Source organism: Homalodisca vitripennis, chromosome 3, assembly GCF_021130785.1.
Source record: "Homalodisca vitripennis isolate AUS2020 chromosome 3, UT_GWSS_2.1, whole genome shotgun sequence".
NCBI lineage: Eukaryota > Metazoa > Arthropoda > Insecta > Hemiptera > Cicadellidae > Homalodisca > Homalodisca vitripennis.
The window spans coordinates 158,908,068-158,923,680 of NC_060209.1; positions in this window are offsets into that span (position 1 = coordinate 158,908,068).

Sequence of the window (15,613 nt, forward strand, 5' to 3'; positions counted from 1 at the left end):
ACAATAGTGCAATAACAATAACAAGTGGTGATATAACAAGTAATAAAAAATAATAATACAACAATAACAATAATGATAACAGTAATAGACTAAATCATCAAAGATAACAATGGAGTAACTATTAATGTAATACTGTGCAGGACCCGGCAAGCTCACTCTGACTCAAATGTCTCCAGCCTCACTGTCAACACAGCACGTCTCAAAGCTCCCAGTCGATTGCAGAAAAAGTCTACTTCACTGCACACCTCGTTGCCAAGCCGAAGTATTCTTGGGACAGAGCTGAACTGGAGATAGTTGCGGTTTAAGTGGCTCAGCTCGAAGAGACGGCGCGACCTTGTGCCAGAAGGGAGACGAAAAGCAATTCGCTCCAAAAGAGGGGGGCAGACTACCACAAAATTGAGAATCTTATAAAGAAAGACAACATCTGCAACCTCCTTTCTAACGACCAGTGGATGTAGCCGAAGCAAGTTCAGAGGCCTATCAGGCTCTCTCCAGTGCAAATACCTAAGGAATTTATTTTGCACGGACTGCAGTCTGTCAATGAGGCCCACTTGGTAAGAAGACCAAACAACTGAAGCGTACTCGAGCAGCTGGAGGACAAGGGACTTGTAGAGGAGTACAAGAGCATTAGAGCCGAGGCCATGCCTAGCAGTTCTCATAATCAGCCCCATCATACCAGACGCTCGGCAGCATAATTGGTCAATATGGAGACTGTAGCCAAAAGAGGAGTCGAGAACTATTCCAAGATCTTTGATGGATGTACAATGATCAAGAAGCTTGTCATCAAGGGAGTAGTTGACATCAATTGTGTAGGTGGTTCTCTTGAATGTCATAAGCTTGGTCTTGCTGGCATTAATGGACATCCCGTTGCACTGACACCATTTCGATATACAGTTAAGAGCTTGCTGAAGATGTTCGCAGTCTGCGCTGGAAGACACTTCAAGAAAAAGTTTTATGTCGTCAGCAAACAGTAAGAAAGGAACTTTGGTGACCTCCTTGATGTCATTAATAAATATGGAAAATAAAAGCGGGCCAAGGTGGGAGCCCTGAGGCACACCAGAAGATGGGACAAAGGCGTCAGAAGTCTGATTTGCAAAGCGAACCACCAGCTTGCGGTCGGTAAGATAGCTACGGAACCATGCCTGCATAGTTCCCAAGACACCATAGCCCTCAAGTTTATTAAGTAGGTGATTGTGGCTGATCCTGTCGAACGCCTTGCTAAAATCAATGTAAACAGCATCAACTTGGCGCCTACGACTGAAAGCCTCAAGAACATAATTTTGGAATACGAGAAGATTAGTCACGGTGGATCTCCCTGCCATGAAGCCATGCTGTTCTTCAATGAAGATGTTCTTAAAGAGCGGCTGAAGGATGTCCAGTACCAAACCCTCGAATACCTTGCCCAACACTGAGAGGGTCACAATCGGCCGGTAATTATTTATGTTCTGTCTGTCACCAGATTTGAAAATGGGTACGACGTAACCCTCCTTCAGGATTTCAGGAAAAACTCCCTTGGCCAGGCTCAAGTTAAACAAAAAGAGAAGGATGGGGGCTAATTCGGCGCGGCAATGCTTCAGGACTCCAGGAGTAATGTTATCTGGGCCGCATCCCTTAGAAGCGTCGAGAGCTTTCAGCCTTTTAATGATTGCTTCAGCAGTAACTAAGACCTCTGAAAAGGTAAAAGGAGTCTCATATGCCTTTGTTGGTGGTGAACTTTTGGCATCGTTCCTGGATGGGAAGACACTTAAGTCACTGAAGTTCATCTCACTCGGAACAGAAGATTTTCGTCTTAAACCGTTGACAAAGCTCCAAAAGACTTTTACATTAGATGAGATAGCTAAGTCAACAAAGTGGACGTAGTTAGCCTTAGAAGCTCTAGAAAGGATCTTACATTGATCACGCACACTGCTAAATGCACAGTAGTCGAAGTCCGTGAGGGTTTTCTTATACTGTGCATGCAATATTTTCTTGAGGACAACCATGTCTTTTAACTCCTTGGTAAACCATTTTGGAAACGGGGAGCTCCCAACTCTCTTCAAGGGGGAATTCAATTTTATACAGTTACCGAGTTGAGAGCAGAAACTGGAAAAGACACAGTTCACATCTTTGCAGTCGTAGTCAACAACAATTGCGCCGCCCAAGGTTTCATTCTTGACATTCTCGAGGTTACATTTCCTCGTATCGTGAACATATTGTGGGCGTTGAATAAGGGGATTGATACTGCCTATGGTGCTCGTGAAACAAAGGGGAGGATGATAGTCTTCGAATGGCAGAAGAGGATCACTAGCGAAAGTGACAGAGAAATCTTGCTGAGTGGCAAACACTAGGTCCAACTGAACTCCTCTTCCATTCAGAACTCCACTTATCTGCCTAATGCCAAGCGACGAGGCCATATCCAAGACGGTTCTGTGTGAGGCAGAAGCAGCCTGTGGAGTGTCTGACATCCAGTTGAAATCAGGAAGACTGAAGTCCCCAATTATAAGGATAGATTGAAATTCGCTAGAGGTTGCAATGATCTCATCAAGCATAGCAGAGAAATTAATATAATCTTGAGAGGACGAGTGAGGATTTATGTAGACGCCACAAACAAGGAGCCTAGTAGAATTTTCAAACTTCAGTTCCACAAATAGAGCTTCACAAACTGAATTAGCGAATGATATTTCCTTGGAATGAAATTTATTGCAAACTGCCACTAAAACCCCGCCACCGTCCCCCTTGTGGCTGGTAAGCTCCGATCTGTCTTTGCAATATATAGTGTGATGAGTGAAGCCCAGCTCAGAAAAAGCAACGTGTTGATTTAGGTTTGTCTCCGCAAATATAATTATGTCATAGACGCATTGAAGCAAATTTTCAGATAAAGTGTGAGTCTTCGAGCGAATGCCTTACGTTCTGATACAGTCCTGTAAGTGTATAGGGTTTACCGTGGGAAGCTACTCGTTTTTTGACTGCATAATCTTAGGAATACCATTTAAGTATCTTACAGTGAAGTTGACTTCACCTTCCTTCCAACGGTGTGATAGTTCCTTCCTCGAGTGATCCAGATGGGCCAAATCCTGCTTAGTCTTGTCTCTGGCAAAACTTATGTTTGAGAAGTCTGGACCTAGTCCTCGAATGACATCTTTAGTGCAAGCTTTCAAAATCTTGTTAACTCTTTCTGCGCAACCAATAATAACCTTAAGAGGTATGGGCTTTGAAGCTAATCCTTTACCCACACGAAAAAATCTCAAGCTGCTCGAATTGCTGTTTGGGTGAGCTGATGACAAAATAGCCTCAATATTACGCTTGTCACTCTCACGTTTTTCATTTGGATTTGTCATAAGGCTTTTAGGTAGGCCAAATATCATTATATTTTTAGAGCGTAACAACCTCTCATTCACCTCCTCTACAACAAGACTTACGTCAACTTGACTGCTGCCTGCCAGAGACTTTGCGCTTTCTACGTTAGAAGCAATTCCAGATTCAATGCTGTCTACTCTGTCTCCTATATCCATGACCTGCTGTTCAACGGCATAAACACGGGGTTCAAGGGACGAGAGACTTGTGTTAATGGCTACAATTTCTGATTTAATGGAAACAACGTCTCTAGATATTGAATCAATTTTGTTTACTTTCTCTAATAAATCATCCAACTTAGAGTGGGCCGAATTCATTTGAGTTGATAGCTGATTGAGTGGTTGGTTCGAGAGATTTTTACATGTTTGTCAATGTTCGATTTAGTATGTAGGCCTACTTAATGTTTAACTGGAAGCTCCTCATTTTCTGATTCATCAGAAGATGAACGTAAAAACTAGTGTAATCATGTCTCATTTGGATGTTTTTGTGGGAGGATACCATGTCAAATCTTCATCTGTATCATTTGGTTGATCACAATCTGAATCACTATGAATCTCTTCTAAGTACTCAGAAATCGATCTATGATCCATAACTCAAGAGTTCAGAAAATCAATAAAAGTTCAAATATTTAGAGTTAGGTTAGGCCTACCATAGATGCGTGGTGGTCAGCAGCACTAACAACTAGTTACACCACAAACTAATATAGTAAATTGGTAGTATAGTTTTGTTCTTAATCCGTAAAAATTTGCTTCCAGGATAAGCTTGTTCATGTACATGAAAATAATACTAAAATTGTTGTAATTTGTTTGTTATTAAACAATACCTAAATTCCAGTTACCTAACCAATTAAATAACTACATTGCCAAATCATTTATATACGATTTGGTTTTAGTCAAGCTTTTTGTTCTCTAATCAAACAATATTTTCTCGGCGGTCATACATGAATATATCCAATACATAAAATATTTGATACGGCAGTAGCAGATGATAGTACCAGTTCATTATACAACCACTCTGATTTAGTATATCTACTCTTACTAAGTTAAAGGAAATAAAATATGTAAATTAAGGAAAGTTTGGGAAAATCGTTAAAGTTTGGAAATACGGGAAACATATATATCTGACCAAAATTAATGTAATTTTAATTTTATTCATTACATAGTATTTTATAAAACTTCTCTTTGTACTAATAAAATTCAATTTTTAAATTTATATACCATACATTTATGAGAATTTTATCATAGTATGAACATTTTATTGCACGTAAAAAGATTATTTCACCTGTAAATAATGAGTTATATAACATGCAAATGACTTATAACATGATGTACATACCTATTATTAATATAATACATAATTGTATAAATGGCAATAGCCATATTTAAATTTAATATACATTGAATCACAAAAAGTACTTGCTCCGCCGGGAGTAGAACCCGGATCTCTCACTTGCCGGGTGAATGTGCAATGGGCAATGGGCATTACTTCATAATTTATTGTGTTTGAGAAAGAGAGGCAGCATTTATTAGTTCAGTACTGAGACTAAGATATGTGTCGCGAAGTGAAATATACACGTAACTTATGAGTTTGAAACTACTGGATCTAATGTATTGATCAACACAGTTATGTGGTGCCCAAACAAAAGTTTCAATAAAAAAGGTATTCCGTGTTTAGTAAGAGTTTTTATTTTTCCTCCACGCACATAAGTTTGGTTTCATAAATTTAATAGTTTTTCAAATTGAAACTCTATACTTACAGTCACAATATTTAAGAATAAATGACTTCCAGGTATTAGGACAAACCCGTTTTAGGAATTACATAACAAAACTGGCAGTGCATAAAAAGAACAGTTACATCAATGTCTAGAAAAAGTAGTACCTGTTTGGGTATAAATAAAATCTTGGTGGGCATTTAAAAATATTTAGAATTTTCTAGAGTAGTAATTGTAACGTTTTGTCGGTTTAAAAAATTAAAATATGGAGTTAGGTAGTTAGGTTGACTGTTGGGAATGGAAAATACACGCCAATACTGCTCGACTGTATTAGCGGTGCTTGGCCATGATGGGTGAAGTTGGCCTCTATTTATCACTGTGTGCGAGTTTTTACGATTTTCTTGTCCCTATGCGTAATGTGTTTTCCATATAGTTCATTAGGATCTATAATTATTTAACCATTCTGCTAGGTTTAGTGGAGATAGCAAGGTTCACTCACATAATAAGATTTAATTAAATGCTCATGTAAGTTGGCTATTTATAAAGCATCGATTGGGTACAATTAAATCACTTAGTAATGATGGCAAAACGAGGGAATACAATTTACTATATGGAATAAAAAAATAATGGATACATATATAAACGATTAAAAATAAACTAAATGGTGTCGCCCTTATTCTCATCTTTAGTGCGGCTACATTCACCCAAGACGTGCTAACTGATATTGCAGGAATATAGCAATACGAGTAAATTATTTTCCATAGAAGGAACTAAGAATGGAAGTTTTTCCTGATATATATGTTTGTGATATTTTCCAAGTAAATTAATGCATTAAAAACATCCGTGGATAAACCAAGGCTAGTGTTTATATACCTGTTAAATATATATTATGAGAGCAGAAAGATTATTTTATCGAAGTACGTGTAAATTATTTATTCAATATATAGTGCTGAACATTGCAATTAAATGAAAATTATGCGTACATAAGTACTTTGCATAAACAGTTACATTTTCAGTAAAACGATCAACAATTTTATTATAATAAAATCTTTGGAGACACCTCCTCTTGAGCTCAAAGGTGGAATTCCTTACCTTAGAGCCCTTAATAGTGGATAAACAGACAGCTTGTGTACCAACCCTTGTTTTGCATTTGGTGTATCTAAATACGTTTCTCCTCTGTTACCTTACCTTTGAAGAGAATCGATTAGCTTGAAGCATGTTATCTTCTTGTGTCTTGTAGTATTTGGTCAACGGCTTGAGCGAACACCAGGAACGGTTCCTCAAACACAAAGCTGCCTTTAACCATGATCTTAATAGGCAGATCTATATCACAACAAATTGCAATCTTTCTAAATTTCCGTTGTTTTTAATATTACTTCTTAAGTATACAAACATTACATTCTTTAGCAGATCAGTGTTCAACTATTAACTACAGTTCACTTATCGTTTCTACTAAATCGTTTGATAAAGTGGATTATCTGCTGATTGTAACCTGTATGTAATGATTAAAAATCATCAGGGATTCAAAGATATGTGGCTTGGATGAAGACAAAACCGGAAGGATTATCCCATTTAGCACCATCTTTACTACCTTACAGGTCAATAGCAGTTAGTAGCATAATTCAAAATTTATGGTTTTCCTTAAAGTACGAAGGATATAGGTAGTATGCATAGCTTATGTAAGTCGTTAAAACTTTAAGTTGGAATTTAATTAGCTTATACATGACATTTTGATGATCTATTTTTAATATAAATGGGAATATTTGCTACACAAATTATATTTCTGCTATTTATTACTATTACAATTGCTCAATTTATTTTACCAATAAAGACAGACATAAGAAGGAAAGATGTCATTATGTCTCAGTTATTATTAAGTTGAAATCAAAGTTGAAGAGAATTAAATCGTAACAAAATAATAGAATAAATCCTTATGTTACTTAAGGACATTAAAAATTGTTGTATAATACATATTTAGGATTGAGTCCTGGTGTTCACTACATTGCTATTACGTAAGCATAGGTAATCTTTGACTATTTAAAGAAACCTTATAAAGTATATCTCATAATTCAAACAAATAACTTCCTTATGGTTTTGAATAAATTATAAGGGAATTTCAAAGGTACTCCTCTGGACTTCCTATAGCTTTTGACAGAATTCTACAATAAAAATGTATTAATAATAGTATTTTTAAATTTTGTTATTGCCTGACTCACGCACGAACTAAATCCCATTATCTGTCTCGATAAATAAAACATTTTGCGTATTATAATAACAAGTCAAAATCTAATCGTATTGAATACACCTTTTGTATGGAACAAAAATCAGGTTTAGTTAGCGACAGGTGTTTTTACCCGTTTGGTTAAAATTATGGACGTACACACAGGTTCCCGTAAAAGTACACGAATGTTATTTATGTATTGTACACAAGCTTATTAAATGTTTCAGAGAGGCTGAATAGCATCATTCTAAACTAATTAACGTCGCGTGGAACTTTAACCAAGCGGACCAGGTGTTTATGGTTCGTTAACTTCAAATTAAGCCTGTAACGTTCGTAATGTTTCACACTGCATTAAGGCTTTATATCCATGTAATAATTGACTAAGCCTACATGTATATAGTAAAGTAGTTAAACCGAATAATATTCATGAATACAATTTTTCATCGCTTGATTCGGTTCAATAATATTGAGTCATATTACCGTTAAAATTCCTCAATTGTTCATTTCGTCTTGTATATTTAATAGCTCAAATATATAAATGACATGCAAACATTATAATGACATCTTTAAAACTTACTCTGAAACTACTGTTCTATATAAACGTATAAAATATACATATAAATGTATATTTAAATTATTCTCTGGTACTAACTAATGCTTTACATATATGTTCTTTAAATTCAAAAGTTTCAATAATGTTAGGAGAAAATATTTGACCTTGCTTCTCACAAGTACATTTGCCATCGTTCAGTGAAACAAAAAATCAGTAACAGTACGTTTCGAGATCGGCAATCTGACCTCTTCTTCAGGCAAATAACTAACCTAATACATAGTTACAAACTAGGTTAAAAAAAAACAAATCATACCGAAGCGTTGTAGCACGCCTAAATCTGGAATCACAACTACCATGTTGTGTGTCAACTTCACTAACTCTAAAACATGCACTTAATAATTAACTATACACAACACTAATCATTAAAACAGAACTACAGAATACAGGTCGCAATACGTCTGCATTCGTCTACTAACCACCTACGACTGTCCAGAGACCAATAGCAAATGGCAATTGTCATGGCAAAAAGAAACAGGACGGCGGAAAAAAAGGAAGGGGAACAGGAATGGACCTTATTTATTATTCATGCTAGATGAAATTCTTAAAATCATATTGCGACTCCGCATTGGTTTATTTTCTATCCATTTTTATCGACTGATGTTTGACTGATTGGTTGGTCTGCCAATTTAATGTATGCTGCTTCTATTAATTTCATTTTGAACAAATGTGGTTCTCGATGTATTATTTTGGCTTTATCCCAATTCATATGATGGTCTTCAGACCAACAATGGTGTGCAATTTTTTACTTTTCTTTGAGAATCTTTCTCGTGTTTTTTTGTGCTCTTTTATCCTTACGTTTAATGGTATTTTGGTCTTGCCTATGTATTACCTATTGCAACTACATTTTATACTGTGAACACAGTTTTTGAAACCCTGTGTGCCATTTTTTTGGTTTTCTTTTTCCAAAATTTGTCTAAGAGTATTGTGTGTTTTAAACGCGGTTATAATCTTGTACTTTATACAAACTCTTCTAATAATCTTCTACTACCTAGTTCCTAGGTAAATTCTCATGTTCGTTCTTTTATTGTTTCATGCAAAATAAGCATAATATAGACTGTTGCCTAAGAAATTAAAAAGATGCAAGCAAACAACAGACTACACGACCTTAAAAAACTTACTTTATATAATTTCAATACGTAAATATTTAATACATCTTCGTGGAAGCTACCAGCATTACAGTCTTACACTACCGATAGCTCTTCACTGTGTGAATCTTGTTGTCTGTAATACACCCCAGCTTCGAGAACATTTCAGCCTACATGGACTTCTGGAGTATAAATATTTCAGACCTCTGTAAGTGCAAGGTGCATAGTACGACCAGGAACCTACCTCTCTAAAGGAGTGTCCATTCACGTTATATTGAACATTATAAAAATGCTTGGATTTCATCACTTATGAGTTTCCTCGTAACTTAAAAAATCTAACATCTAAAACTACCCAGATACTGTATCCCAAATCCTCTCAGATATCCAGGCTTTAGTAGGTTCTCTTCCGATAGAAATGTATTGGTAGGAAAATTCAAACATACGGTAGGTAGTTTTAGGATTCTATAATGTACGGGCTCAGGGACCTGCCGATATATAAATTTACTGCCTTTAGAACCTTACATATTTGTAAAATCCCAACACTAAACACCTAAAAATGTCAAAAGATCTAGTAAGATTGACTTTAGGAAACATTCAGTACCGAAAGATCTCGCAAAAGTAATAAACTTTGCACCTATAAAGATATGATCTTTAGATAATTTTGGATTACAAAATCCTATATCCATATTACAATATATCAATACAATACAATATCAATCCTATATCTGTATTACAAAGATCAATAGAAAAAGGGGTTTTCTAGAAAGCCAACGTTTTATTTCCGAAAGCATCTAAGTAACTCCTTAGTTAAGAGAACTCCGTATGCATGACAAAATAGTTTAATAGTCATGAATACATGAAATTATAGAGCAGTTTCTGTTCGAGAAGTAGCCTACAGGGATAGCAGTTCTTGGTATATTTTCTCCGTAAGTGTATATGTTATCTTCCTATGTTTTCTGTATATTTTTCCCATCTGTTTATGTATGAATCCAGTTATATCAGGTTTCGAGAAATTATATTAAAAAAATGTACTAATATGCGCCTTTAGTACCAGATATTTTAATTATAATCGTGCCATCTTGGCTTCAACGTTTAAGGACTAAGAGCTAATTTGTATATTACAATTAATCGATAGGCGAATTTTACGGAATGAATACAATAAATTTTAGCCTTGATTGCAAAAATAGTATTATGACAGCGAACAAGAGTGACAGATATTATTTAGATTAGTATTCTTTAGATAGTTGGTCTTTTGGTGGCTTCTACTGATTAAACATAGGTTTACGTGTATAACGGCCGGCTTTCCAATTCATTAGCTCTTTTTATATCTTTCTATACTAGAACTAGTTTAGCTGACAATATATATCTTTCTTAAAGAAAATTTCTCAGCCGATTTAACGAAAAAATAGTTTTGAGTTCTTATTCTCGTAAATTGCCATTTAGTTCTCAGCTGTGAGACTGTTCAGACGATAAAGGCTATTAATAACTTTGAATACTAATAAACAAATAATTCTAATTATAACTTAAGTTTTATTATTTTAAATCTTGTTCAACAATGTTTACAACAGATGATTTATGAGATTGGTTAGCATAAGTTCTATTTCAAACTCCTAAAATCCATAATTACTCAGAGAACCTCTAATTTTGGTATTATTTGTAAGAAAAGGAATGATGTTTTACTAACAACTAAAAAGAATAACATAAAAAGATAAATATTGCATGATATAGGTTATATATTGTTTCATATATCAATAATTAATAGTAAGAAATAACATACAATTGAGACTGTAATATTCTGCAACTGGAATAGTTTAAACAACACTTAACATCGAACTACACCTACACTGTTGTCTAACTCTACTGTACACTGCTCTGGTCCTGTTAGTGACTATTATGGGTTCAATGGTCTGTATAAACGTTCAGCTGTGCCGAGTTGTCTCTTGTACAGTAATAGCTTCTTGTTTCGCTAATGTACATAACTTGAACCGGACCTACATTATTATGTTTGTTTTCTTATAGTTCTTGCAACAATAGATCTGTATTCAAAGAGAAAATATTTGAAGATTTTTATATCTGCAAAACTCTTGTAGCTTTAACAGTAGTAAAATAACTCTAATTTTTATTCATTATTTCATGAATATGTATTGACCTACTAAAACCAACTTCAGTAACAATTGAACTATTTTAACCTAGTTTCAAGGAGTCCTAAGTGGGTGTTCTTAGGTTAATACATTTAGGATCTAGTACATTATGTAGTTTTTAAACGGAAGTAGGCATATTTTAGGTACGAATTATTACAGTGTTTGTGATTTAGAAACTTGGATGATACAAAAATGACCTATGATTTTTATTTAGGTTTTGCGAGCGTATAGGCACTTTCGGTTCGAATCCATTATGTTTCCACGCTAATAAGCTTTAGTTTGCTTGTTATTCCAATTAACTATATAATTGGAATGCGTTTTATATATATATATATATATATAATATATATATATATATATATAACTAACGTTGACATAGACCCAAGCGTTTGTAGCTTGGCTTGGGCGTAAAATCGTCATCATTAGCAGTTCACGACAGAAAACTATGCAGGTATATCTTCAGGTAAAAAACGGAAAGGAACTAGACAAAACAGGCAAGATACTGGAAAAAACAGCCAATGAACTAGACAAAACACATCTCGTGCCTTTGAGCGACATCAGACTGATGTCGTTCTAGTTGAAGTTTGGAGCAGAATATCCTTGACACTAAATAATCTCCTTTTAGCCATGTTACCTCATTAAGCTACGGGGTTTCCTTCGTCTTCCATCTGGGAACGTTATGAGGTAGCCAAATAATTGTATAATAAACTTGTTGCAAACAAACCAACTAAAGTTTTACTGCTATTATACATAAAAATAATTAAGATATCGCTATTTCGTATGGATAAACATTTAAACTCATTGTATGACATACAATATATGAGATAAAATAGTTAAAACAAAGAATGGTTGCAATTTTGAAAATTTTTAACATATTATATTAATTAGATTACAAACCCATTTAAACTTGTTGATATGAATCTAGGTTTGAGAGAAATATATATACGTATAACTATAAATGTATATATATATATATATACCCCTTTATTTATTCAGCTTTGTTAGCTGTTTCATAGTTAGTCAGAAATTAATTTTATTTTAGTACCCCATTTTACCCCGATTTCCCTACAATATCAAACTGTAACACAAACGTATTACCATGACTGCTACTAAAATTTTAAGGTAACTACGTTTGGAGGGTTTTAAAATTACTTGATATAGGCTAAATAACATACTAGGCAGTCACTAATTATCGTTTATTGAATATTGGCATAACTATATTAAGAAATAATAAAACAAAGTTATCTTTAACATTTTCTACTTTTTAAATATTTGCTTTTTAAAACTATGGGAAATGGTGGGGTTTTAATCAGAATACTATATAATCTGTTAAATATACATTAAAAATGTATATAAATGTGTATGTAAGGGTTCATTGTAATACTTACTCATAGTGGAACAATTTCCATAACGCATATTTTTTATCGGGCTATGAATGAACTTTGTTAACTTATTTACCACACATTGACCATTGATAAGTAACTCATAAACTATAAGTTCACTAACTTAATCTTAGATTTTTAGAAATATAAATGTTCGTTCTACTCGTATATTTCACAGATTGAAAATAAAATAATTGGCATCTAATGTATTTGGCTAAATAATATGCTAAAATAATATATCGCTTTAATAAGCAAAAACTGTGACACGAACCAGAACAGCAACTGGTCTCACTTTGGCATTAATGATATAAAAATGTCACCTTGTCTAAAGCCTGATATCGCGCTTTCAATGTGAGATGGAATTGTAGAATATTAGGATGAAATTTTTCTCCATATTATACACAAAAAGAATACGTTCCTGTTTTGATAATAGGAAACCGTTTCAAATTATATCCGTTTATATTTTATATTTATTAAGAAACCTTATATTTCTTTTAAATGGTCACAATTAAAAGTAATGAATTATTCAGCAACAGTTTTGGCTAATAAAACATCCGATAGCAAATATGTTTAATGTTAAGTTTTTAATTTAATGACACTGGTAGGTCAAGTAAGAGTATATGTATCCTGGGGACAAAATAAGGTTATGTGATAGTTGTATGTAATAAAAGGAAAAGACCTTCTGTTGCTTATAAGTTATACACTTTTATCAGTAGTTGTGTTGTAGTCACAACATAAGACACAAACGAGAACTTGTCAAAACTCAATAAGGAAGTTTAAATTAGGTCACCTTTAGATTCAAAGGCACGTCTTCCACTAACGCGTCAACTTCTTGAAACGTGTTTCACTTGTTATAACTATTAAATATTTTGGTTATTCTTATCCGTGAATGAAAAAGGATAATTGTTTTATTACTATACGTAAAAAAATATTACATTCTTTCATATTTAAATAATATTGACTGGCTGATCAACAGGGGAGGCTTTTATTTTACCTCATTAAATTAATATTTTTCAAATTTAATATAATAAATTAACCTTTGCAGTATCGTAGGCTCAGGTAGACTATAATGAATTTCTCGTTAGTGGAGAATAATGTGGGGACTTGGCACTCAAGGGTAACTTTTTAGTGAACACTTCTGGGTACTAAAAATTACATAAAAATAATTTCATGTCAATCAAACTTATCTATTAGGTCTACCCTCTCTTAAATCCATCCTCTACAGTAAACTATACCTTATATAATAGTATTTTACCCCAATAGCTACTCATTTATGGGAAAAAGAGAAGTGTCACTACCGGACATCCATGGGGGCAATAAAAAGGTAAATAAAAACATAAAAATTTACAAGAATACCACCTTTGTTAGACGTCTCGTTAAAAATACAATTTCTTAATACATACAACATATTATTCGTAGCGCACACACCGCCTACCCATTAAGTTTTGCTTAGATACTGTCCGACATTACACAGCCATAAATGTCCGTCATAAGTGGAGAGTCTAGTTCCTTTGGCTGGGAATTTCTTGTTTAAAGGCGCAAATTGAACATATACATTGAAATGGAACTAAATATTTATATATTTATGATGTGCTTTTACCATATCAAGGAAGAAATTTGCATTTTTAAGTAAACAACAATAAACCTTTAAAACATTTAATACATTTTATTTGTGCAATGTACATTGTATTAACTGGTATTCAATAATGTGAGATAGTTGTGAACACGATAACTACCACTACCGTATTTTTTAACAAACTCAAATCAAACTTGGTTGGTAGAAGTATTTATGCATGGCTTTGGCAAGCTTGTTAGTGAGTCCTAACCAATAAAAAGTATTAAATTGGCTGCTATTTTATTACCAAAAAATCCACAATGGCTCACATGTGCAGCATTTTCTCGAAATCCGTGGTAAACCCATAGATCATAGCTGAAATCAAAATTCCCTAAATACTTTTATATTTACTATATAAAAGGTCTAGTCATTGTCTGACGTATCTCTAATAGTTAAGCCTCAACCACTCTCAAAATCAATATTTTGTTAAATCCAGAAAATAAGTAAACACTACGGTCTACTTTTAATTCCTAGGCAAATCCCATTTCGGAATTCAAAGAATCATATACATTCTCATATATCCGAATTTATTACATAAATGAAGATATTGATAGCTTTCAGGCATTCTCTAGTTGTTACATGAACTAAGCTAGAATATTACCAAATTTAAGTTTATAGCATACAATTAAATTAGCTTGACTTAGTATACTCTAAGTAAGTCAATACCACAGAGTTTAAAGATAAAGGTGTTTGGAATAAATTAAGAACGCTTAACGTCCTTTTATTTCAAGTACAAGATCTTCCCAGAGAGGATGAGGTTACCAAGGGTTAATAGAACAGATGTTTCTTTCATCGAGGGAGTTGAGTCAATTACGAAATTAAGTAGACCAAGTGGTTCATCTAAGCTTTAGCTTAATGGATGGTTAAATTATCATAGGTATAATCATTTACCAAATGAATCTGCTGGAAGTAAAATTATTTCAAAAGTTGAAGGTATATTTTTATTGGATATGAGCTAAAAAGTTAACTCTTAATCCACTCTTAATAAAGGCAAATAAAGAATATAACGATGTTTGTAAACAAAAACGCTAAGGGTCGAGTCTGTGTATAAGGTTGTTTGAAAATAAAGTGTGCAGCTTCATAATTAAAACAGAATACATTTCATTACCGGAAAACGTTAATTGAAAATTTAGTAGAAGTAATTATAACGACTTGAATTGTAGATATTAGTATTTAGACATCCAAAACTATATAAAATATTTTTTGATTAGTAAGCTCCGAGTGAATATTCGGTAAAATGTATTACTAGATTTTTAAACTATTAAATATGATCTGTTTTGTCTTAAATGAAAATCACAGTTCTAAATTAAAATATTGGATTTATTTTACACTGGCAAATTAATAAGTTCAAAGTTTCAGAATTTTCATCACTCTATTTTCCACAAAGAATTAACAAACCATTTAGTAAAGTTAAAAGGTCCTTTGGCAAAAATCAAAATATTAATCAAATATATCAAACTAAAAATCAGAGCTCTCTTCTAAAATAAAATAATAACATTTTCAAATAAAAAT